Genomic DNA, 27,387 nt, shown 5'->3' with positions numbered 1-27,387 from the left:
CACCACACGATCCATCGTCTACAGCCAAGCTCTGCGATACAACCGCATTTGCTCCAACCCCTCAGACAGAGACAAACACCTACAAGATCTCTGTCAAGCTTTCTTACAACTACAATACCCACCTGCGGAAGTGAAGAAACAGATTGATAGAGCCAGAAGAGTTCCCAGAAGTCACCTACTACAGGACAGGCCTAACAAAGAAAATAACAGAATGCCTCTAGCCGTCACCTTCAGCCCCCAACTAAAACCCCTCCAACGCATTATTAAGGATCTACAATCTATCCTGAAGGATGACCCAACACTCTCACAAATCTTGGGAGACAGGCCAGTCCTTGCCTACAGACAGCCCCGCAACCTGAAGCAAATACTCACCAACAACCACATACCACACAGCAGAACCACTAACCCAGGAACTTATCCTTGCAACAAAGCCCGTTGCCAACTGTGCCCACATATCTATTCAGGGGACACCATCACAGGGCCTAATAACATCAGCCACACTATCAGAGGCTCGTTCACTTGCACATCCACCAATGTGATATATGCCATCATGTGCCAGCAGTGCCCCTCTGCCATTTACATTGGTCAAACTGGACAGTCTCTACGTAAAAGAATAAATGGACACAAATCAGTTGTCAAGAATTATAACATTCATAAACCAGTCGGAGAACACTTCAATCTCTCTGGTCACGCAATCACAGACATTAAGGTCGCTATCTTAAAACAAAAAAACTTCAAATCCAGACTCCAGCGAGAAACTGCTGAATTGGAATTCATTTGCAAATTGGATACTATTAATTTAGGCTTAAATAGAGACTGGGAGTGGCTAAGTCATTGTGCAAGGTAGCCTGTTTCCCTTTGTTTTTTCCTACCCCCCTCCCCCCAGACGTTCTGGTTAAACTTGGATTTAAACTTGGAGAGTAGTCAGTTTGGATGAGCTATTGCCAGCAGGAGAGTGAGTTTGTGTGTGTGTGTGTGTGTCACCGGGAAAAGTGTGTGTGGGGGGGTGACCTGGATTTGTGCTGGAAATGGCCCACCTTGATTACCATGCACATTGTAGGGAGAGTGGTCACTTTGGATAAGCTATTACCAGCAGGAGAGTGAGTTTGTGTGTGTGGTTTTTGGAGGGGGTTGAGGGGGTGAGAGAACCTGGATTTGTGCAGGAAATGGCCCACCTTGATTATCATACACATTGTGAAGAGAGTTGTCACTTTGGATGGGCTATTACCAGCAGGAGAATGAGTTTGTGTGTGCGGGGGCGGAGGGTGAGAAAACCTGTATTTGTGCTGGAAATGGCCCAACTTGATGATCACTTTAGATAAGCTATTACCAGCAGGACAGTGGGGTGGGAGGAGGTATTGTTTCATGATCTCTGTGTGTATATAATGTCTGCTGCAGTTTCCACGGTATGCATCTGATGAAGTGAGCTGTAGCTCACGAAAGCTCATGCTCAAATAAATTGGTTAGTCTCTTAGGTGCCACAAGTACTCCTTTTCTTTTTGCGAATACAGACTAACACGGTTGTTACTCTGAAACCAGTCCCCTAATCATTTTTGTTGCCCTCCGCTGTACTCTTTCCAATTTTTCCACATCCTTCTTGTAGCGTGGGGCCCAAAACTGGGCACAGTACTCCAGATGAGGCCTCACCAGTGTCGAATAGAATCATAGAATCATAGAATATCAGGGTTGAAAGGGACCTCAGGAGGTCATCTAGTCCACCCCCTGCTCAAAGCAGGACCAATCCCCAATTAAATCATCCCGGCCAGGGCTTTGTCAAGCCTGACCTTAAAAACTTCTCAGGAAGGAGATTCTACCACCTCCCTAGGTAACGCATTCCAGTGTTTCACCACCCTCCTAGTGAAAAAGTTTTCCTAATATCCAACCTAAACCTCCCCCACTGCAACTTGAAACCATTACTCCTTGTCCTGTCCTCTTCTACCACTGAGAATAGTCTAGAACCATCCTCTCTGGAACCACCTCTCAGGTAGTTGAAAGCAGCTATCAAATCCCCCCTCATTCTTCTCTTCTGCAGACTAAACAATCTCAGTTCCCTCAGCCTCTCCTCATAGGTCGTGTGTTCCAGACCCCTAATCATTTTTGTTGCCCTTCGCTGGACTCTTTCCAATTTATCCACATCCTTCTTGTAGTGTGGGGCCCAAAAGTGGACACGGTACTCCAGATGAGGCCTCACCAATGTCGAATAGAGGGGAACGATCACGTCCCTCGATCTGCTGGCAATGCCCCTACTTATACATCCCAAAATGCCATTGGCCTTCTTGGCAACAAGGGCACACAGTTGACTCATATCCAGCTTCTCGTCCACTGTAACCCCTAGGTCCTTTTTTGCAGAACTGCTGCCTAGCCATTCAGTCCCAATCTACCCCAAGTGCCTTCCAAAAAATGATGTTGTTGATTCTGAAGAATCAGCATGGAGTTGAGTGCTATCTGGATGATATTATCATGTTTGGACATACTTCTGAGGAGCATGACAATAACCTGCAGTCTGTACTAAACTGCATCAGCAAATCAGGCCTCAAGGTGAATAGGTCCAAATGCAAATTTAGACAAACTGAACTCTCCTTTCTGAGGCATACAATTTCACAGGCTGGACTAAAACCTGATCCAGATCATATCCTGGCAATTTCAAATGCTCCTCCTCCAACAGATTTGCAAACCTTATGTTCCTTCTTGGATCTTACCTCCTGGTATGCAAAATTCATTCCCAATTATGCTTCTGTCATTGAACCGTTACGAGAATTACTACAGAGAAGTTCAACCTTAGTGTGGACAATGGATGCACAAGCTAGTTTTGAAACGGTGAAAGACTTGATTGTACATAGTCTAGTACTTGCACTATTCAGTCCTGCATTGCCCACAATTGTATCTACTGATGCTTCTGATTATGGACTTGGGGCTGTCCTCACACAACTTCATGAGGACAACACAGAGAGGACTGTTGCATTTGCTTCAAGGACATTAAGTAATGCTGAGAGGAAATATTCTACAGTCAAAAAAGAAGCACTTGCTTGTGTCTGGGCTACTGAAAAATGGAGAACTTACCTGTGGGGCTGCACGTTCAAGTTGCACACAGACCACAGCCCTTTGATGATGTTGCTCATCATGAAAGGACTGGGAAGAGTAGGATATCATATTGCTAAGACTACTCTCTTTCAATTATGAACTGGAATATAAACCTGCAAACCAAAATATGGTAGCTAATTGCCTTTCTCACCTGCCTTTACCTTCACCAGATGGTCCACTGGAGGATGAGGAAGTAGTAGTTGTGCTTATTACAAGCACTCTTACTGCAGTTACAAAAGGACAATTTCAAGCTGCTTGTTCAGCGTGTCCAATTCAACAAAAACTATGGGAATTTCTGACAAAGAGATAGCCCAGTAACCCTTAAAACCTTGACCCAGTTTTGCTGCCTTATTTTAGAGTTCGGGATGAACTTTATTTTCTTGATGGCTGTGTCCTACGAGGTACACACCGGCTACTTGTGCCAGGAAAATTACAGTCAAAACTCATACACCTGGCACAAGATACTCATCAAGGAATTGTCCGAACCAAAAAATGACTACAGGATCTGTATTGGTGGCCAGGGATGGACTCTCAAACTGAAGCACTCATAAAATCCTGTGTCACTTGCGAAATGCATGATAAGACAGCAGTGATTTGAACCCTCCATTACAACCTGTTCCTCTTCCTGAATTTGCATGGGAAAAAGTGGTGATTGACATTGTAGGACACTTTGATACGGCTCCAAGTGACTGCTGTTACTGTTTGATATGGCTCCATCACTTTAATAGACTATTTCAGTAAATGGCCTGAGGTAGCGTTTACATCGCAAATCTCTTCTGCTACAGTAATTAAGTTCCTCTCATCAGTTTTTAGCAGAGAAGGTAATCCCAAAGAATTGGTTGCAGATAATGGTAGTCAATTTACTTCCCTGGAGTTTGAAACTTTTCTAGCAGAAAGGAACATTTTACACAGAAGGTCATCCTTATATTACCCTCAAGCCAATGGGGAAATCGGACGGTTTAACAGAAGTTTGAAAGAGAGTTTGCAAATGGCTGAACTGGAAGGGTGATTATGGATAACCTTCTCTACTGATTTCTTGCAAGCATACCGGGCTACACGACATGCCACAATGCAAAGATCACCCGCAGAGTTACTGCATGAGAAACAGATGAATACTAAACTGGACATTGCTGGATTGTTAAAGGCACGACCTGATGCCCCAACCTAGGATGATGTGAGAAAAACAGTAGAACAGAACCAAGCAAAGTATAAGGCTTTCAGAAATAAGCAGTACGGTGTTAAGGAACCAAAGTTTGAGTGTCGTTCCTTCGTTAGAACACGAAAACCTGGAATTTTACTCAAAGGGGACCATAAATTCACAGCTCCTCTTAAAATCATAGAGAAGAAGGGACCTTACACCTATCGACTTTCTGATGGGCAGGTATGGAATGCTTCTTATCTTGCACCAAGAGGAGATTATGCCAACACCCAGTCTGCATTGGATGACTTCAGTGTAGTATCAACACAACAAGACATTGCACTGGAATTGGGGCTTGAGAGACAGCCTGTCAGACCCAGATGACCACCTGTCTGGACTAGAAACTATTTTATGTAGTATCTACAGTGTTTTCAGTGTAATATTTCTGCCAACAGTATCGTGTCTTGTTTCATATTTGTTCTTGTGTTTAGAAAAACAATGTTTATTTTAATTGGGAGAGTTTCTTAAGAGAGAAGGGAGCGTGGTGTTTAGATGCTCCTTGTAATTATTAGAACTGGGAGCACTGGCTGTTGGGAATCTGAAAGGACAGGAAACAGGAACGGGGGGCGGGAGTTGAGGAGGCAGAGTGAGAGCTACCAAGAGTGCAGCAGCAGCTTGGTAAAGAGGTTTCCACTTTAAAAATAAAGTTCTGTTGAAGTTTATTAGTACCTTGCCTGGTTGCTACAACACATGTGTTTACAATTATCAGCTTTGAACATAATCATAGCCTTGTTGCATAAAGTACAGAACAGCACATTGCCATCAATGTGAAATTTGTCCTTACCAAACTCAGTCACACGGTTTTAGAGCTAATCTTTAAAGTTTTAGGCATCTTTTCATAACTGTAATTACTCACATCTGGAGGCTCAAGTGAAATCTGAAATGCATTAAAACATGAACCCCTATATGTCATTGTGTAACCTCTTTACACTGGAAACACTTTATTGGAGTATGTAAAGTTAAAGAGCATTGAAAAATCAACCAGAAGACGGAGGTTGCATGCACTGAATAAGTGACACTGGTACTTTCAGTAAAATGTAGTTAATAGTTAATATGTTTTTATTTTAGACAAAATGTAAAAATGCAAATTCTATGTTTTTTTCCATGGCAAACAGATTTCTAGGATCCCTGGAAATTATAAACACACGCTCATTCTTTTAAAAATCTCTTGTGTTTGACTGAAAAATGCATAAGTCTATTGAAAAATGTTTCTAACTTCAATATCAACTTTATTTTTGTAAAAGAAAATGCCTTAAAAAGCAATTTAAAAAATCTTCCAGCTGAGTTAAGTTTAGCACATTGGTCATGAAATGACCTTTAAAAAAGCTAATACTTTTTTTTTTGGGGTGGGGGGAGGAAGGGAGGTATATGGGATCTTCAAAAGTTTCAGCTCATGCATCACTAAGTACCAAACACTATGCACAAATGCCTGTATTTAGGAGGTGGAGTCCTTTTCAAACTCTAATATTATGCTTTTGGTGTACAGAACTGGTCCTAGATTATAAATCAATCTGAGAAACTCCAACACTTGCCATTTCAGAGGCCCTCCTTGTGTTGTAAGCAGTGTGGCCCTGTTTAGGAGAGACACAGGGGAAGCAACCTCAGCATGGTGCTATGTCCACTGTGGAGGAGTGCACTCCCCATTAAGGTAAAGGAGACATAGAGCAATTACTAAATCAGTCACTGTTATTTGTTCTAAAATGCCCCTGTTATAGGATGCCAGACTTCAGGATACACCCTTGTGGCCCCACAAGGCATTGTACTCAGCACCCGCTCAGGTTCTTTCAATCAGTTATTGAGATTGAGGTTGGTTGAAAACATGTATCTCCTTTTGGGGAGGTGATTTCTGAAGTCTTTCCATAAAGTGTAATTTACTTCATTAGTCACCCCACTCTGGGTTCATATAGGAGTCCTCGTCAGCTCTCACTCCTGTTGAGGAGACTCACTCAGCCCCTTTCCTTGAGCTGGGGTTGTACTTTACATGGTTACTTTCTCAAAACAGGAGTCCCCAGCTGTCCTCCTTGGAGCTGGGTTGTCATTTAGCCAGCTGTAGGGCCTTAGCAAGGTTCTCCCTCAGATGGCCTTTTCCCCCACCATTTTCCACAAGCTCAGTGTTCTGCAGGCCAAAATTTCTCCTACTGGTGTTTGCCATGTTATGACAGAGGAGGCAGCATTCATACTAGTCCCCTTCCCAGGGCCAGGAGCCTTGCCCTGCCCTCCCTGTAAAGCTCCAGACTCTGGGCCCTTAAAGGCATAGTGACAGGATATCCTCCCAAGCAGCACTTACTCCTGGGCTGCTTCATTTCTCTCAGTATCTCCTAGATCCTTCCATGTACATGTATCTCAGACCTTTCAAAATCTTAAAGGGTCATGCCATGTGACAGGGTTGGGCTCACCCATAGGCACCAGTATTGTCAAGGTGAATAAGGAATAGCCATATGGTCAGTTCAAGAAGATTAGCCAGGCATGCTGGAACGACAGCAGATCCCCACAACTCATTTCAGGGAACTCTTCACCCCACCTTCTGTGCTTTTGTTTATTTCTCTGTTTCAGGCTAGATTATCAGTTTACAATATGCTGAGTGTCCTTCCTGAACTCCTCAGTGTACCTGAGAGGAAAATACCGTGACAGGCTTATAGCAAAGGCAGTATATGCTTCCACCATGATGGCTTAGCTGCATTGCTGAGCATGTTGTATGTGGGGAGTGGAGCTAAGACTTTTCTCATTCTCTGCCCCCTTCTGCTCAACAGTGCAGAGGCTGCGTCCTCTCCCATGTTGCAGGTAGCTGGCAGAAGAGCACAAAGGGGGCAACTGTGCATGCTTTGACATCTTTATACTGGCACATAGCCCAGACTATGATTCAGTCCTTACTTAGTACGTTCATATCACAGATACATTACTTGACATATCCTGCACTGCAGGGAAAATATATCTTCTGTTCTTTCCTAGGGCTCTGACTGCAGCCCTCTGTCTCTCTGGTTACAACCCTGATCTTCCTTGTTTTGATACACATCATCTGGCTATCATTCCTGTTGGAATCATTATTAAAGCAGCACCTCCTTTGGATGGACACAAATGCTCAGTTCATTTTGGCAGAATTGGGAAACCCCCTCAATTATATTTTTAACACTGTTTTGCAATGTTCATGTTTAAATTGCATAGTCTGATAAAGTGGAATTTTCTGAATCTCAATTTACATCCTCTTGGCCCATGGTTCACATCTTAAATTGTTGTGAAGTGTATTTGATGGAACATCAAATTCATGTACCACAGTTTGGGAACCCCTGGTCTAGGCCACCAAATAAACTGAAAAGTAAAATTTTGAATAAAAACTAATTTTTAAGACTTTCATATCTGCCACAATCATACATATACTCTCATACCATACAATAATATTTCACTCTCTCTCCTTTTTTTCAGAGAGATCTTTGTTTTGCAATGGTGAAATAAAAAGAAACCCATGAAAGAATGGCCTGATTTATGAAAATAAAAATCAGCCAGAAATAAATCTCAAGAAAACAAGGGGCACTCTGTTGTCAGCCCTGTCAAATTCACTGCTGCAGGAGGCCACCAAGACTAATAGTGAAACAGGTTTTTTGTTTGTTTTTTGTTTTTCTCTTTCTTTAAAGGACTAGACAGACTTGTGTACAGTCAGAACATTCAATTACATAAGCACTGTCAGATTTATAAGGTGTAAGTCGATCACCTGAAAAAGTTAGAAAAGAATTCCCTTCCTCTCTCCTCTCCATTATATTATAATAATGTAACCTGTAGTCCACTAGGTGCTGCCAACTGTTGTCTGAGCATCCTAGTTTCTTTAGCAGGAGTGGGTTTTCATGGCATTGTTTGTACTCTAGTAACAAAAGTTTGATGTAAGGTTTGTAAGTGGTGTTTTTTGTTGCATTCACTAAGGCCCTCTTGGAGACTATGGAAGGCACAGTGAGTGTCACACTACCTCTAATGACAGTTTCAACATGGATAAGAACTTACACAATGATCTAAGGAATCAAGGAAACAGTCAGGATCCTAGTGCAAGTTTGGGGCAATGTTACTAAGGAGAAATGAACAATAGAGAAAAAGAGGGAGGTAATAAAGAAACAAAAATACTTATCAAATTATTAAGCAAACAGAGTTTTTCCACATCTGCCACAACCTCAGACAGTCCCCATGCCCTCAGAGTGTGGCATTAGAAGACTTGCCAGCAGTTGTATGCACAAAAAAGAATTCCAAGAGCTACACCGTTATTCATGCTAAGTGTATGGTCAATTGCCTGGTGAGAGTCTTACAAAAAAACAAAACAACCCACCCTACAGTACAAACCAATGCAAGAGATTCACATGTTACAGACAAACTATTCACACCAATGGAGATACTCAGCTGCAAATTCTTAGTTTGAGTTCAAGATTGTAACAAGCAAAGCCCCAGAACTGAAGTTCTCACTCCTCAGGTGGTTTTTGAACTTAACTTGATAAAAATATCACTGCTGAAAGACTAACTAGGTACTAGTAACCACCTTCCTCTTCAACTCTCCACAGGAATTGATTAAAAAATTCTTCACTCCTGAAACTTGTGGCAATGAATCCTTCTTCTTACACTCTTTCCTATGAAAAGATCCTGGGACGGAGGGCTACAGCTGATCCCATACATTGTCAATGACAGAGGCAGTATATTTGAATGGATCAGGCGTTGCTAGACTAAAAGTGAGCACAGTCATTCAAGTCTATAGTTGACCATTGCCAGTGGCTGAGTGCCTGACTAAATGGATCAGCAGCCTGATTGGATATAACCAACAGGTTTCTATATATTTCTTCTAGGAATAGTACACCAACACTGGTATAATCATATGAAGGCATTCCACTTCAGGCAATCATCTCTCCAGATTTTCACAAGTTAAGGAAGGTCAATCATAGTCGGTACCCGGATGTGAGCCCTCTCATCATGAACCCACAAGTACGTTTTGATAACTCAGAGTGGGTAACTCTACCTTGTGAGTCAATTCTGAACAGAGTTCTCAGCAAAATGTAAGAAGCTATGTGTTGCATAAGCTCATCTTTCAGATGAAATGTAAACTAAAGTACTGAAGATGGGTAGTAATTAAAGATCCCTTTGCAAGAATTAGCTTATTAACCTTGGTGTACTGGGTAAATCCAATCTGGATACTTACAATTTTGCATTCTTATATTGCCCTTACAGTTTAATACATGATTTGTCATTTCCTGTCCTAAACAACGGTTTTGTATTGCTGTGATTTTTTAAATGGTTAATGTGTTCCACTCCTGAGGTGCAAAAAATCAATTCAGATTTATTTTGTAAATTATGAAAGATACTATATAAATGCAAGATGCTAATGTGACATCAAGTTTGTGTTTATACATACCATAAACAATTTTGATTTTTCTCCTCAATCTTTACACTGCAAGTTCAAAAGAGAAATAATAATAATGCAATGGAATCAACTAACTATTTGACAAAAGTATCCACATTTTAAGAGCCAAATATTCACAACTAGTGCAGTTCTGAAATCATCACTGTATTATCTTTACAGTTGCTAAGAACAATAAAATCCAGCAAAGCCATTTAGTCTCAAGTTACTATTTCACTAGCCATGTAGCATTGATTCGGGTTTTTTCTTCATTTCTTCCATTTTCATATTTGCTTATACTTTTTTTCTTAGTATAGATTCAGGAAAATTTGTCTTAATTTAACAAATAAAGTGGTTATTTTAGAAAGCACACAGGAAACAACAACAACAAATATTATGATGTATGAAGCTTCTATTTTTATGGCAGTTTCATTTGTGGAAAGGGTTAAGGTTATATGAATGTCGTCTCTTTATTAAGTGCTACACTTTGGGTTTATTACTAATTCCCCTCTGCATCAAATTGAAGAGTGCATATGGTTATAACATTGATTTCTTAATTTCATGAAAATTACCCTACCAACATCTGGTCTCTTGAACAAATGAATATGTCAATGGGTGATTACAGATTAATGATACAGTATTTTTCAATAATGTGGCAATTTCCACTGAAATTTGGTTCTTTCCAGTTTTAGGATGTTTAGTTAAAAAGGAATGTTGAAGTTATTCTTTCAAACAAATATACTCTTTTTCTTTATACAGAGGGTTACTTGTTATTAAACATCCTAAGAATACTGAAAACTCTCATTGTAAAAAGTATTTGTATTCTAGGTTACAGAACATCTCAACTACTTTCTATGTGCTGATCTCTCAAGCCCAGCATGAAGTGACTGCTAATCAAATGTGCCTCCAGGCAGCAGGCACTAAAGCATGAAAGTTGGGATTATTCCAGGTGTATTTATTTTAACTCAAGTTTGTCTTGTACTAAATTTAACTGGCTTCAAGAGTTTTACTTAACTAAAGCCCAAAACATTCAAGAACCATCCATATTGCGTTATGCTTATTAATTATTATTACTATTCATTTAAAACATATATGCAACTTAAACACACACACACACACACACACACACACACACACACACACATACTAATTCAATAAACCAATCTCTTTCCTTCTAATCTGTATATTAGTACCACACAGTTCAAGTAGTTTATCCACACACACACACACAGCGTGTGTCAATGTCAGCGGCAGCTAGCACTGCTGCTACACAGTGCTACCACAGGTTCTGTGGGGCTGATAGAACTATCACAGATTAATATTTTTTTAAATCCAGAAGGAGCCACAAAAGTCATCTGGAGCTTAAAGATGAAGACAGGCACCTAACCTGCTTAAGTGCTTTTGTAATCCCAGTAGACACCAACCTGCATCTTTAGGCTTGCAAATAACTTTGAAAATCTGTTCTGACATTCTGCATATTATAGGCCATAGAACCTCACCAAACAATCCCTGCATCAACTTATTTGAGCTGTAGCATATCTTTAAGAAAGATATCCAGTCTTGATTTAAAGACTTCAAATGATAGAAAATAACCACATTGCTAGATAAATGGTTCCAATGATTTAATACTATGACTGTTAAAATTGTATGCCTTATTTCTAGTCTGAATGTGTCTAGCTCCAGGTTCCATTCCAAGCTCCTTATGCCTTTTCCTGTTAGATTAAACAACCATCCACAATCAGAAATCTCTTCCTTATGTAGGTATTTGTAGACTGATCAAGTCACCTCTTTACCTTCTCTTCAGTAAACTAAACAGACTGAACTTCTTAAATCCCTCACTGTAAGACATATTCTTCAGAACCCGAATCATTCTTCCAACTTCTTAATATTGTTTTTGAAGTGCTGACACCAGAACTGAACACAGGTTTTTAGTAATGGTATCACCAGTGCTCTACTGGGAAGTAACACCATCTCTTTACTGCTACTTGATATTCTCCAGTTGATACCTCCAGGATCACATTAGCCCTGTAGTGACAACATTGCACTGGGAGCTCAACAGGTTTTTCAGCATGACCTATATGTACTTTTCATAATCACTGACTTCCAGAATATAGCCCCTCATTTTGTAAGTGTGACCTACATGTATGATCTTGCATACGGTTGTATTGAAATGGAGGTTTGAATGAACCCACCTTACCAAGTGATCCAGATCTCTTGATATAACTGACCTGTCCTTATATTTTCCTATTATTATTTACCAGTCCCCATTTTTTGTGACATTTGTACATTTCACCAGCCATGATTTTATATTTTCTTCTAGATCATTGAATTACATTGTGCATCATCATTGCATTGATCCTCAGGGAATGGTCGTTGATAGCCACAGCTGTAAATAACTTCCAGGAGTGGCTGTGCAATTAGCTGTGTTAAACCTTTGAGCAATCCCGGTGTGAATTAGATATTTCCACAAATTTAAGAAGATTTAATCTCAGACTGAGTGCTCATGAAGTTAAAAGTTACAACGCTACGCCCTCTTCCCAACCAACTTGCTTCCTGAGTTCTTACTAAATGGTACAACTACACCAGAGGCATTGGGCATGGAAGCCACGCAGCACATTATCCATGCTTGTCACTTTGAGGTTGGAATACTGCACTATGGGGCTAGATCTGAAGTTCCCTTGGAAATGTCTTCTAATACAAAATGCAGTTGTCTGCTTATAAAATGTCACTTCATTCAGAGAGTATGTGTTACACCTATACCACCTGCTGTAATTTTTAACTGGTTTTGTGGTGACTGGGTTTAGATGCAGAAAGCTTTCAGTAGTTTTGGTTCTAGGTACATGAGAAACCACATTACTCTCTATTGTATGTATTCTGATGGCATTTTAAATCAGCTGAGACTTTCAAGAAATTAACCCCACAATTTTAAACGTATTTTTTACATTGGCATCCTTGGTAGTAGAAGCTACTGTTTCATTGGTCCAACACATCTCAGCTTTGTTAGAGACTTTCACAACAGTGTAAGTCCTGTATATTTTCCCAGTCTCTCCCTGATGGGGTAGACTGGAGGGACTCTAGGTAGACTGAGGGGAGGAGAGACTTTTTTGTGGTGCGTGAGGAGATTTCTATGCATTTTTGTCATGATGTATGTCATTGTAACATGGTTCCTACTCTCCATTAGTGCGCTGCTTCATGTCTAGATCTGGGAAACTGGCTCTTTCGCCACTGGGCACCCTCTTTTGCTCACTGCTCACCTTGCTATAGTTTCTCTTCTGGTAATGTGGCCCTTTGGCCAGATCCCCATTTAGTCCACCCATTCTGGGGTTACAAAGTCCAGTAGGATCACTGTATAAATGCCTCCTCTGCACTATTTTCAGGCCCAGATAAGGACTCTGTGTTACCCACTTCACCAGGTTCTGGTGTAGGGATCCAAAAACAAGCAGTGTAGGTCTGTTCAATCTCTGTCCCTGTTGCTGTTTCCCTGGGCTCTGTCCTACCCATCCCCCCCCCCTCCCCTCGCTAGGTTTAACTCTTAATTAACCATGACCCTCCCTCTCACAGGTGGTGCCAGGTAACCTAATTGGCCTTTCAGGTCTTTGATAAGCTTATCAGAGCTAGGGTGGGAAGCATACCCCATCACAGTCACCTATATTTTAGAAGGTTATATATCCAGGAGCATGTTCCCATGGATATATATGGCTAATAAAGCACTCTAATCAACAGTATTGCACACCTGTCATCACCTTTCTTTTTCAACTTCTCCTTTGTCATTAGATCCAAAATTAAAGTTTGTTTCAGACAAAGATTATGACCGTGCAGCTTGCAATGAAATTTCAGATATCTCTTTCAAATACAAAGAGCGGTGTCTCAAAGTTCAATCAAATTGTCTGACTGAAGGAATATTCCAAAATTTCAAGAGCTTTGCAAGATACTTTAGACATTTCCCCATGTTCTCATTTTCAAAAGGTGCTTTACAAAATTTATTTTTGAAATGGACCTTTTTCTGCCCTGCTCTCCAGTTCAGTGCCACAAACACTTTCAACAGAATGTGTCTCACAGTCAGAGACATAGATGCCAGCAGTCCTGAAAAAAGCTCAGACTTCAAATCAAAGAGACTTTGTGTGCGGGGAGGGGACCAAAAAAACTCCACCCAGCAGCTAATAAGTTTCATAATAAAATATTTTACTCAAACCTGGAAACTTGTGTCAGAAATAGTCAATGTAGTATAATTCAGCTTGATATTTTCTCCACATTTCTCCTGTCCTGTGTGATCAACCCCTTCTCTTACTTTTTGTCTTTGTATAGTGTTTATTAATGATTAGATTCTTCCAACCTTACTCTCCTTGAGCAGTACCATTGTGATTTTAGTGGAACATCTCACAGAGTAAGGTAAGATGTAACAGGAATAAGGGTAATAGAAGCTGCCTTGAATATTGTAATTTTTTAAAAGACAACAAATGCAATTTCATGTCACTAGAAATCCCCATAGTTATAAATGCTACTTTCATAATTCATTGTTATTGCCACTGTGGTACAATCTACTCCCACTCTTATGCTTGACTGTCCACAAAAAAAGTATCAAGCTAATTTTATATGAAACAAAACAATTTGTATAGCCTGCTTCCTGCGGAGAACAATATTCTCAGTACAGTTGTATTCCCATTTCAGTGTTTACTGATCTCTCCCCATCTCTTTCTCCGTTATCCTACCTGCCATGTTCTCTTCTCACCATCCACTGTGTTGACCATCTAATCTGGACAATAAGATCCTTGGACAAGGGCAATTGTCTTCTTGTGTATCTGTAATATTCCAAGAACCCCAATAATGTTATAAAAACACTAACTGCTGCAATGCTGGTATTCAGAACGTCATTAATTGCTGCCTGGATTTTCCTATTATCCAAAGCAATTCTATCTATTGATCAAATTATTTAAAAAGTCAGACCACCTCCACTTTAAATGAAAACAGATGGGAGGAAATTATGAAGCCTCTATCAAACACAATAAGGTGAGATCATCTGGCCAGTATTACTCACGTTGTGAGATGCATTGGGAATCTGCCTCTGTAACATTGTTCTCCCTTGCTCTAGACTTTTCACAGCATCTCTGTTGCGGGGGGGGAGGAGTATGTTTTCTGGAAGAGTAGGGGGAGTTTATAGGGTTACACTAACTCTTCCATAGCCCCACGGCACATGGATAATCTTTGGGGTAGCAGCAGTTGGGGGAAGACAGGACAATGTGGTTCCAATGAAGCTAGAATGGTGGTCAAGGTCTCCTCAAGCTGGACCAGAGGTAAATGATCTCCATGTGGAAATACCCTTGTCTTCTGCAGAAACTGGTGGATCCATGGGTCCCAGGGGTGGGATTGCAGTCGTACAGGGACAAACCCTCACGTACTCAGATATAGTTCCTACCTATGGCTATTTCCATTGGAGGGTCACTAATTCAGAGCCATCTGGATCATTTGATGAATGGGGAGCAAGCAAACAATGTGCAATTTAATACAGCTAAATGTACATGTATACATCTAGGAACACAGAATGTAGGTCCTACTTCAGGCGCAACTGTGCATTACTACTCTGTTTTTGCTTTTAAAATCAAAGACTATTCCATTCAGTAGGCAACAAAAATTGCTTCCTTGAAGCTTCTGAATATTTCTCTATGCTACTACTTAACATGATCTTCTCTGATTAGTGCAGCTAATGTAAATGTGACATTTGGATCACTTCTGACTTCACATTTGTAACGCTCTGCTTCTGTTGATTGAGAAGGCTGGATGATCATGTGACTCTCTGCGATTATTTGCATCTTCCCCATTTTTCTGGTGTTAAAGGAGGTTTCTTTTGCAGACCAGATAAGAATTTTGGTTAATCCACAATAGGGAAAAGAAGGCCGTGCTAGTAATTGGAATTGTTAAAATCCATTTCAGTGCACAGGTGGTGTGCATTCATTAAATAATTCCCATTTGGTCTGAAAAATAACCATGGACATTTTGTATAAATACACAGCTTTGTTCAAAGCTTTATTTTCCATAACTGCTTTCTCCTAGTCTCTGTCAGCTAGCAGAAAGATCATTATTAAAATGGCTTGAGTGGCTGCACAAATATCTCTTCACACCAGCAGTTTAAAACAAGGTTTTTTTAGATAGATGGAGAGAGAGAGAGAGAGAGAGAGAGAGCAAAAGAAAGAGAGAGAGAGAGATGATTAATTCTACATACTAAACTTCAAGCAGACATGGCAATTAGCATCAGGTTTCTTAAGCCTGACATACTAGACACATAGGGTTTTCTTGGGGGAAGGGTTTGCAGAGGGGAAAAAAAGATAAGAGATATTGAGAACAACTTTTCAGCAATCGTTGGCACACATTGTCAGATCAGTGTGCAATATAAGAGGGGGAGTCAGCTCTTCAGAAGCTACCAGATTGATTGCGCTCTCATTGTTACTGAGTGATGGGAATTACTAATAAGGCAGAAGGCAGGCAGACAACCCCTAACTGGAAGGTGAGTAGTTAGGGACCTCACTTGCAGCCCCTAGTTAGACTGTGGTGGAAATAGGGATTTCTGTGTAGATTATAGTGTATTATTTAACATTTGCAGACATTCTACAGGGAATTATTACAGAATAACAAGGAACTGTGTTATGAAAGAGGATGAAAGACTCATGGTTATTCAGTTAAATGTAGCTCAGCTTCATTTACCCCCATGTTATTTCTTATAGATCCACGGATTCCAAAGACAGACAAGACAATTGTGATCATCTGGTCTGACCTCCTGTAGAACACAGGCCACAGAACTTCCCCAAATTAATTACTAGAACATAGCTTTTAGAATAACATCCAATCTTGATTTAAAAATGTGTCGGTGATGGTGAATCTACCACTACCCTTCATAAATTGTTTCAGTGGTTAATTACTCCCACAGTTAAAAAAAAAAAGTATGCCTTGTTTCCAGTTTGAATTTGTCTAGCTTCAACTTCCAGTCATTAGATCATGTTATATCTTTCTCTGCTAGCCTGAAAAGCCCAATATTAAATATTTTTTCCCTATATACATACTTATAGACTGTAATCAAATCATACCTTCTGCTCTACTCTACGCTTATTAAGCCTCAACTGGAGTATTGTGTCCAGTTCTGGGCACCACATTTCAGGAAAGATGTGGACAAATCGGAGAAAGCCCAGAGAAGAGCAGCAAAAAAATGATTAAAGGTCTAGAAAACATGACCTATGAGGGAAGATTGAAAAAATTGGGTTTGTTTAGTCTGGAGAAGAGAAGACCGAGGGGGGACATGATAACAGTTTTCAAGTACATAAAATGTTGATTCAAGGAGGAGGGAGAAAAATTTTCTCCTTACCCTCCAAGGATAGGACAAGAAGCAATGGGCTTAAATTGCAGCAATGGCAGTTTAAGTTGGACATTAGGACAAAACTTCCTGATTGTCAGGGCAATTAAGCACTGGAATAAATTGCCTAGGGAGGTTGTGGAATCTCAAAAATCTCCAATGACTAAGAGCATGTTAGAGAAACACCTGCCAGGGATGGTCTAGATAATATTTAGTCCTGCCTTGAGTGCAGGGGACTGGACTGGATGAGCTCTTGAGGACCCTTCCAGTCCTATGATTCTATGATTAATCTTTCTTTGTTAAGCTAAGTAGATTGAGCTCTTTGAGTCTATCACTATAAGATATTTATATTTCTTTAATCATTATTGTGGCTCTTCTCTGAACCCTTTCCAAAGTATCAACATCCCTCCTGAATTGTGGGCACCAGAACTGGACACAGTATTCCTCCAGTAGTAGCACCACTGCCATATAAGGAGGTAAAATAACCTCTCTACTCCCACTTGAGATTCCCCTATTTACGCATCCCAGGATAATATCAATTCCTTTGGCCACAGCATCACTCGGGGACTCTCGTTCAACTAATTATCCATCACGATCCTCAAATCTCTTTGAAAGTCATAAGAATGGCCATGCTTGGCCAGATCAATGGTCCATCTAGCTCAGTAACCTCTCTTCCAACAGTGGTCAATGCCAGGTGCTTCAGAGAGAATGAATGGAACAGGCAACCATTGGGGGATCCAGCTTCCAGCATCTGGAAATCAGAGGCTAGAGGCACCCAGAGCACTGGGTTGCATCCCTGACCATCTTAGCTAATTGCTGTTGATGGATCTAACCTCCCAGGAACTTATCTTTTTTTTTAACTCAGTTATACTTTTGGCCTTCACAACATCCCCTAGAACAACAACCCCACATTGGCTGCACATTATGTGAAAAAGTACTTCCTTTTGTTTGGTTTAAACCTGCTGTCTATTAATTTCATTGGGTGATCCCTGGTCCTTGAGTTATGTGAATGAGTAAATAACACCAGATGTTTTCAGAGAACTATCCACAATGACTCCAAGATCTCTTTCTTGAATGATAACAGCTGATTTAGATGCCATCATTTTGATACAGTTGGGATCATGTTTTCCTATGTGCATTACTTTGCATGTGTCAACATTGAATTTCACCTGTCATTTTGTTGCCCAGTCACCAGCTTTGTAACTCTTCACACTTGGCTGTGGATTTAACTATCTTGAATAATTTTGTATTGTCTTCAAATTTTGCCACCTCACTGTTTACCCATTTTTCCAGACAATTTATGAATATGTTGAACAGCACTGGTCCCAGTACAGACCCCTGAGGAAACCCACTATTTACATCTCTCTGTTCTGAAAACTGGCCATTTATTCCTATCCTTTGCTTCCCATCTTTTAATCAGGTTTCAGAGTAACAGCCGTGTTAGTCTGTATTCGCAAAAAGAAAAGGAGTACTTGTGGCACCTTAGAGACTAACCAATTTATTTGAGCATGAGCTTTCGTGAGCTACAGCTCACTTCATCAGATACATACCGTGGAAACTGCAGCAGACTTTATATATACACAGAGAATATGAAACAATACCTCCTCCCACCCCACTGTCCTGCTGGTAATAGCTTATCTAAAGTAATCGTCAGGTTAGGCCATTTCCAGCACAAATCCAGGTTTTCTCACCCTCCACCCCCCCACACAAATTCACTCTCCTGCTGGTGATAGCCCATCCAAAGTGACAACTCTTTACACAATGTGCATGATAATGAAGTTAGGCCATTTCCTGCACAAATCCAGGTTCTCTCACTCCCTCACCCCCCTCCAAAAACCCACCCCCATACACACACAGACTCACTCTCCTGCTGGTAATAGCTCGTCCAAACTGACCACTCTCCAAGTTTAAATCCAAGTTAAACCAGAACATCTGGGGGGGGGGGGGGGGAGGAAAAAACAAGAGGAAATAGGCTACCTTGCATAATGACTTAGCCACTCCCAGTCTCTATTTAAGCCTAAATTAATAGTATCCAATTTGCAAATGAATTCCAATTCAGCAGTTTCTCGCTGGAGTCTGGATTTGAAGTTTTTTTGTTTTAAGATAGCGACCTTCATGTCTGTGATTGCGTGACCAGAGAGATTGAAGTGTTCTCCGACTGGTTTATGAATGTTATAATTCTTGACATCTGATTTGTGTCCATTTATTCTTTTACGTAGAGACTGTCCAGTTTGACCAATGTACATGGCAGAGGGGCATTGCTGGCACATGATGGCATAAATCACATTGGTGGATGTGCAGGTGAACGAGCCTCTGATAGTGTGGCTGATGTTATTAGGCCCTGTGATGGTGTCCCCTGAATAGATATGTGGGCACAATTGGCAACGGGCTTTGTTGCAAGGATAAGTTCCTGGGTTAGTGGTTCTGTTGTGTGGTATGTGGTTGTTGGTGAGTATTTGCTTCAGGTTGCGGGGCTGTCTGTAGGCAAGGACTGGCCTGTCTCCCAAGATTTGTGAGAGTGTTGGGTCATCCTTTAGGATAGGTTGTAGATCCTTAATAATGCGTTGGAGGGGTTTTAGTTGGGGGCTGAAGGTGACGGCTAGTGGCGTTCTGTTATTTTCTTTGTTAGGCCTGTCCTGTAGTAGGTAACTTCTGGGAACTCTTCTGGCTCTATCAATCTGTTTCTTTACTTCCGCAGGTGGGTATTGTAGTTGTAAGAAAGCTTGACAGAGATCTTGTAGGTGTTTGTCTCTGTCTGAGGGGTTGGAGCAAATGCGGTTGTATCGCAGAGCTTGGCTGTAGACGATGGATCGTGTGGTGTGGTCAGGGTGAAAGCTGGAGGCATGCAGGTAGGAATAGCGGTCAGTAGTTTTCCGGTATAGGGTGGTGTTTATGTGACCATTGTTTATTAGCACTGTAGTGTCCAGGAAGTGGATCTCTTGTGTGGACTGGACCAGGCTGAGGTTGATGGTGGGATGGAAATTGTTGAAATCATGGTGGAATTCTTCAAGGGCTTCTTTTCCATGGGTCCAGATGATGAAGATGTCATCAATATAGCGCAAGTAGAGTAGGGGCTTTAGGGGACGAGAGCTGAGGAAGCGTTGTTCTAAATCAGCCATAAAAATGTTGGCATACTGTGGGGCCATGCGGGTACCCATAGCAGTGCCGCTGATCTGAAGGTATACATTGTCCCCAAATGTGAAATAGTTATGGGTAAGGACAAAGTCACAAAGTTCAGCCACCAGGTTAGTCAGTTACTGATCCAAGAGAGAGGTCCTTCCCACTTATACCATCACTGCTTACTTTATTTAAGAGCCTTTGATGAGGGACCTTGTCAAAGACTTTCTGAAAGTTCAAGTACACTCTGTTCACCAGATCACCTTCGTCCTCATGTTTGTTGACCCCCCCCCCCAGATAGTTCTAATAGACTTATGAGGCATGATTTCCCTTTTAAAAAGTCATGTTGACTCTTTCCCAAAAAATCTTGTTTATCTCTGTGTCTAATAATATATTCTTATTCTAGTTTCAACCAATTTGCCTGGTACAGAAAATAGGTTACCGGCCTGTAAGTGCCCCAATCTCCACTCGAACTTCTCTTTTTAAAAAATGGTGTCATTCTAGCTATCCTCCAGCCCTCTGGCACAGAAGCCGATTTAAATGATAGGTCACCACACTTAGTAATTCTGCCATTTCATATTTGAGTACCTTCAGAACTCTTGGGTGAATACCTGGTGACTTACTGTTTAATTTATCAATTTGTTCCAAAACCTCTTCTATTGACAATTCTATTTGGGATGGTTTCTCTGATCTGTCACCTGAAAAGAATTGCTCAGGTATAGAAATCTCCCTCACCTCCTCTGCAGTCAATATTGATGCAACAAATTCATTTAGCTATTTCTCAATGGCCTTATCTTCTCTGAGTGCACTTTTAGCACCCCAATCATCCAGTGGCCCCACTGATTATTTGGCAGGCTTCCTGCTTCTGATGCCCTCCCCCCCCCCTTTTTTTTCTGTTAGATTTTGAGTCTTTGGCTCTTCTAATTCTTTTTTTGGCTTGCCTAATTACACTTTTACACTTGACTTGCCAGAGTTTATGTTTCTTTCTATTTTCCTCTGTAGGATTTAATTTCCACTGCTTCCCAGTATAGAGTCCCCCAGACTGTAAGCGTGGCCTGTTTTTTGTTCGTAAGTGTATACAATTTAAATTTATCCTATTAAAAACACATCATTATTTGCTTGCATCCAGTTTACCAAGCAATCCAGATCACTCTGAATCAGTGGTCTATCCTCTTCATTATTTAACACTCCCCCCAAAGTTTGCAAATGACACAAAATTATCAGTGATTATTTTATGTTTTCTCCGACATCCCTGATAAAAATCTTAAACAATGTAGGGCCAAAAACCAGTCCCCATGGGACTACATTGGAAACACATCTGCTCGATAGCAATTCCTCATTCATAGTTACATTTGGAGACCTATCCGTTAGCTGGATTTTAATCCATGTAATGTGGGACATGTTAATTATATATTGTTCTATGTTTTTTTTTTAAAAATGAAAATGCCACGTGGTACCAAGTCTAGCACCTTACAGAAGTCTAAGTATATTACGTCAACACTATTACCTTTATCGACCAACCTTGTAATCCCCTCAAAAAAAAACAACAAAAAAGATTTCAAGTTAGTTTGACAGGATCTATTTTCCATAAACCCATGTTGATTTGCATTAATTACTCCTTTAATTATTTATTCATATTGATTTCTATGTAAGTCCCTACTATATTTGAACAGAATCATATCCTGAGAAGTACTCTTTCAATCATCCTGTTTCCTGTCTGGGTGTGGGGAAAATGAAGAGAAGTGTTTCTCAAAAACAAACTTTGAAATGAGCTATGTCTCACCACAGGAGTACCAGCTATCCCTATGTTAGTTACAAACAAGTGAGTCTCAGTCTTGCAAAACACAAACTGGTCAGGCTTAGATCAGGATTGTTGTGGTTTTTTTTTAAAATATATACACACTGTTCCACATTTGCGGGAACCTCAGCTAAGAATGTGTTATCTTTGATAACCAAGAGCTTTGTCCTGGGTCACCATCAACTGCATTATCCCAGAGGAACACAGCTGTCTCAGGCCTAGATATAAAACCCATTGTAGTCAGAGTGTTTCCATTGGCTTCAATGGGCTTTGGACTGGGCCTTCATGGAGCTAGGAATGGAGAAGTGGTTATCTGAACTTTCCAGACAGCATCCAGCTGAAGTCCTTAAATATTAAAACCAGGGCCTTGAAATGGCACTAAAAGACAACTAGGAGCCAAGGAAAACTAAGGAGCCCTAGCAGCAGGTATTTTCAAGGTGTATCCTTCTAATGAGTTGGGCTCTTGCACTCAGACCATGTTCAAATTTCTGCATTGCTTCTACTTTTACTCCCAGATTCCCTGAATTTCATCATTCCATTCTGGAGGCAATGAATGCATGCACTACTGTGCCCAGATCCTCATTTGAGTGGAAAGAGAATAGTTCCTGGCAAGTTGGTGGTGTAAGAACACATTTCCTGGCATAGTTGCCACCAGAGTAAGCTAATTATGAATACTCAGAAGTGTTCTAAGCTGATGGTGTAGGTGGCATTGGGATGGGTCAGCTGGGGAAGGAGTTATAGGAAGGAGGTGTACAAAGGGCCCACAAACCATTTGAACTAGCACAGTTCCACTCCAAAGTCAGCATTTGAGAAGTCTACAGAAGAGGTCCATGCCCCTTTGCACCTGGAAGCCCTCTTCTATGGCTGTCTCCTTGCATCTCCACACACAAGCTAAGGCAATGGTTCAAGCAGCTGCCACTAAGTGTATGTCTACACTGCAGCTAGAAGCATGTAGCCAGGGTAGCAGAGGCAGCATTTCAGATGAGTCACCTGAGTACAAACCTGTCTGAACTCCCTGGGTACATACTCAGGCGGCTAGCTTGAGCTAACACTGAGGCTACCAGAGCTACACTGCTATTTTTAGTGCGCCAGCTGTAGCAGAGCTAGTGTGTGTCTGTCTACCCACACTGGGAAGCATGGTCCCAAGGACTGTGTAGACATACCCTGTGGTGTTCCAATAGCCACAAAGCTTCACTGACATCAGTTTAGAACAGAATTCCAGTGGTCAAAGTGTGTTTAATTTGATGATAATTAAAATGGAAGTTTTTCAAGTAATGTCAAGCTGCAAGTTAATGAGCTATTTTTTTTTAATGGAAGAGCCAACATATTTAGGGAATAAAGAGAAAATATATAATATTTTCATTATCATTGTGTAATACTATGGTAATGGAGGTCTTCTTTCATGGGTTTTTTAAATGTACTAAAGTAAAACAGAAAAGTCTCTTTTCCTACATTTACAAATCGTAAGATGTGGGTGTAGTCTGCTAGCTTTACTCCATTTAACACAAGGCAGGGATCATGATTTTTAGTGAGAGCAACAGCAAACTGTGAAGTATCATCTCCAAGAAGGAAGGAATTAGTTGCTTCATGTCCCAAACTGTCATTAAGAAGCAATTTTGGTGCTGGCATGATTGATTTTTAAACCCAGAACTGAAAAAAAGGGAATATTAAAAACAGAGAGGGAAGAAATAGCTTTATGAAATGTCCAGCTTTCAAATAATGTAGCTTGCTGTGACAGAGAAAATATCATAGAGGCAAATGCTATAAATGCAGAAAGGGTGATTATCCACAACTGCTGCACATGGAGAGTTTGTCTGCCATCTGATCTGTTACTAGTCACTAAATAAAGATAGAGCATTATAAGTTTCCTGCCTGCTTGGGACCATCCCAAGAGTTTACCTTCCAAAAAGCTGAAAGAAACAGAAACAAGTTAGGAAAGGGATATAATGTTTCACTAAATTGGACAAGTGCTGATTATTGACCAGATCCTAATAAGAAAAAAATAAATACAAAATATGGAATGTGAAATTATAGCAGATGACTCCAAACATTGACAGGCAACAAAGAATTTCCAGCTAAGACAAGCTTAGCATCATGTCTACTGACTTGCTCAGAGAAGGACTTCCTTTTAGTTCATCTGGTATTGCTGCTGGCTACTGTACACAAAGATCCCAGTTCAAGTCTCAGCTACTGGGGTGAACAGAATTCTCATACAAGTCCAGTAACCAGATGGCAGACTTTTCTAATTAGTTAAGAATGCTTTATTATCTAGCCACGCCCACCGTGAAAACTCATGCCTGAGTTACTAAAGTGGAAATGCCAATCCCTCTAATCTTAAATTGTGCAGCAGTCCACAAGTCTTTGTTACTGAATCAAGTCACAACATTTCTCTCCGTCTCTTTCTCCCACTAGCAATTGCCTCACAGGGGAAAAAGAAAGTCTAATACTATATGAACTACCACAAATAATATACATTGTGACATTACACAGATGGAAAACACGGTCCATAATGGGTGCCTCTATATCAGGGATCGGCAACCTTTGGCACATGGCCCATCAGGGAAATCCGCTGGCGGGCCAGGATGGTTTGTTTACCTGCAGCGTCAGCAGGTTCGGCCAATTGCAGCTCCCACTGGCCATGGTTCACCATTCTAGGCCAATGGGGGCTGCAGGAAATGGCAGCCAGCAGATCCCTCAACCCACACTGTTTCCCGCAGCCCCCGTTGGCCTGAAATGGTGAACCGCAGCCAGTGGGAGCTGCGATTGGCCGAACCTGTGGACGCTGCAGGTAAACAAACCATCCCGGCCCGCCAGCGGATTTCCCTGATGAGCCGTGTGCCAAAGGTTGCCGATCCCTGATATAGAGGCACCCATTATGGACCATGTTTTCCATCTGTGTAATGTCACAATGTATATTATTTGTGGTAGATCATATAGTATTAGACTTTCCCCCAGGAAAACACACACACACACACACAGGAGAGTGAGTTTATGCGTGTGTGTGTTCCCGGGGGGGGGGGGGGGGCGGGGGAGGTGAGAAAGCCTGGATTTGTGCTGGAAATGGCCCAACTTGATTATCATGCATATTGTAGGGAGAGTGGTCACTTTGGATAAGCTATTACCAGCAGGAGAGTGAGTTTGTGTGTGTGGTTTTTGGAGGGGGTTGAGGGGGTGAGAGAACCTGGATTTGTGCAGGAAATGGTCCACCTTGATTATCGTACACATTGTGAAGAGAGTGGTCACTTTGGGCTATTACCAGCAGGACAGTGAGTTTGTGTGTGGGTGGGGGCGGAGGGTGAGAAAACCTGGATTTGAGCTGGAAATGGCCCAACTTAATGATCACTTTAGATAAGCTATTACCAGCAGGAGAGTGAGTTTGTGTGTGTATGGGGGTGGGGGGGTGAGAAAACCTGGATTTGTGCTGGAATTTGCCCACCTTGATTATCATGCACATTGTAGGGAGAGTGTTTACTTTTGATAAGCTGTTACCAACAGGATAGTGAGTTTGTGTGTGTGGTTTTTGGAGGGGGGTGAGGGAGTGAGAGAACCTGGGTTTGTGCTGGAAATGACCCACCTTGATTATCATACACATTGTGAAGAGAGTGGTCACTTTGGATGGGCTATTACCAGCAGGAGAGTGAGTTTGTGGGGGCAGGGGGCGGAGGGTGAGAAAACCTGTATTTGTGCTGGAAATGGCCCAACTTGATGATCACTTTAGATAAGCTATTACCAGCAGGACAGTGGGGTGGGAGGAGGTATTGTTTCATGGTCTCTGTGTGTATATCATGACTACTGCAGTTTCCACGGTATGCATCCGATGAAGTGAGCTGTAGCTCACGAAAGCTCATGCTCAAATAAATTGGTTAGTCTCTAAGGTGCCACAAGTACTCCTTTTCTTTCTCAATAACTGTGAGCTCATTCATATGTTCAATGCCGTGCGTACCCAGAATCCCAGGCCAGATCACAGTATTGGACTGAATTCTTGCACTGAAGTCTCCAAGTAGTAGGATGGATTCCTTCCATGGAATCCTGTCAATCAGTTCTTCCAGCTGTTGGTAAATGTTATCTTTTCATCGCTAGCCTATAGAGTGGGAGCATAGACACTGACTAGGTTGATGAACCCCTTATGTATACTAACTCAAAGTGTCTTGATACATATGGACACTGCAATCAGAGCTTCACACAACATACGTTCATTGCTATACCATACTTTCTCTCCTTATTACTTCAGGTTTGCCTTGCCAGGAAATGGTCTAGTCCCCCTTCCTAATGAAGCCTGTGTCTGAGAGCTAGGTTTCCAAAAGAGCTGCAATATCAAATTCTGAAATATGCAAGCTTATTATTCAACACCACCATTTATCTCAAATCTGAATTCACATCAAAGACATATCCAGGGGTTGAAGTCTGAATATTCCAATAAGCAATTTTGTTTATAAAAACAGTTGATCCAGGATGTAAACAATGGGGCTGGGCTTGTTTGACCCACCTTTTCTAGGGCCGACCTCACACGAGTCAAATCTTCGTAGCTGCCCTACGGTCCTTATGCCTCTCTCAGATCCCTGCAACCATCTTGTCAAGACCTTCAGCACATGTGCTTAGGCAAAGTTATGGAGGAATAAAGGCTGCAATAGACTTGTCGTCCCTTCCCTTTAGACCACTGAGCCAGAATCCAAAGGCCAGAGCAAAACTGGACATTCAGAGACACAGAAGTCGTATCTTCTGCCAGAAAGCAACCTAAACAGAGCTGCTAGCTGCCTATTGCTTCAATGTGAGTACCTTTTCTGTCAGGGTGAGATTCCTTTCTTCAACCAAAAGTATCCACAAGGCAGCGAAGGATACAGTTTAATGTCATGCCCAAGACATAAAGAAGTTAGTATTGGCAGGAGAACTAAGTATACTAGTCAAATAATCCACTAGGCTGGGGGTGGCCACCTGCGCCTGAGAAGAAGCCAGAATTTATCTATGTACTTTGGCAAAGAGCCACAGTAATACATCAGCAGCCCCCCATAAGCTCCCCCGTGCCTGCCAGCAGCCCTACTGATCAGTGCCTCCCCCTCCTTTCCCATGCCTCCTGCAGCATGCATGAGGCTCTGGGTGGAGGGGAAGGAGCAAGGGCATGGCAGGCTGAGGGAAGGGGGCAGGAAGGAGCGGGGGCCTTGGGGGAATGGGTGAAGTAGGGGCAGGGCCTGTGTCAGAGTCAGGGGTTGAGCAGTGAGCACACACACACACCCCCGGCACATTGGAAAGTTGATTCCTGTAGCTGCAGCCCTGGAGTTGGTGCCTACGCAAGGAGCCACATATTAACTTCTGAAGAGCCGCATGAAGTTCTGGAGCCATAGGTTGGCCACCCCTATGCTAGGCTTTGTCAGATTAATGTACAATCAAATTACTCCTTTCTAATGTTAGAAAATAAGACAACTATAATTCATAATCATTATTTTTATTTTTAATTTTACACAGTAAAAATAAAAATTCCGAAGCAATTTCTTTCT

This window comes from Eretmochelys imbricata, chromosome 8, assembly GCF_965152235.1.
Source record: "Eretmochelys imbricata isolate rEreImb1 chromosome 8, rEreImb1.hap1, whole genome shotgun sequence".
Lineage (NCBI taxonomy): Eukaryota > Metazoa > Chordata > Testudines > Cheloniidae > Eretmochelys > Eretmochelys imbricata.
This window is presented reverse-complemented; position numbering follows the sequence as displayed.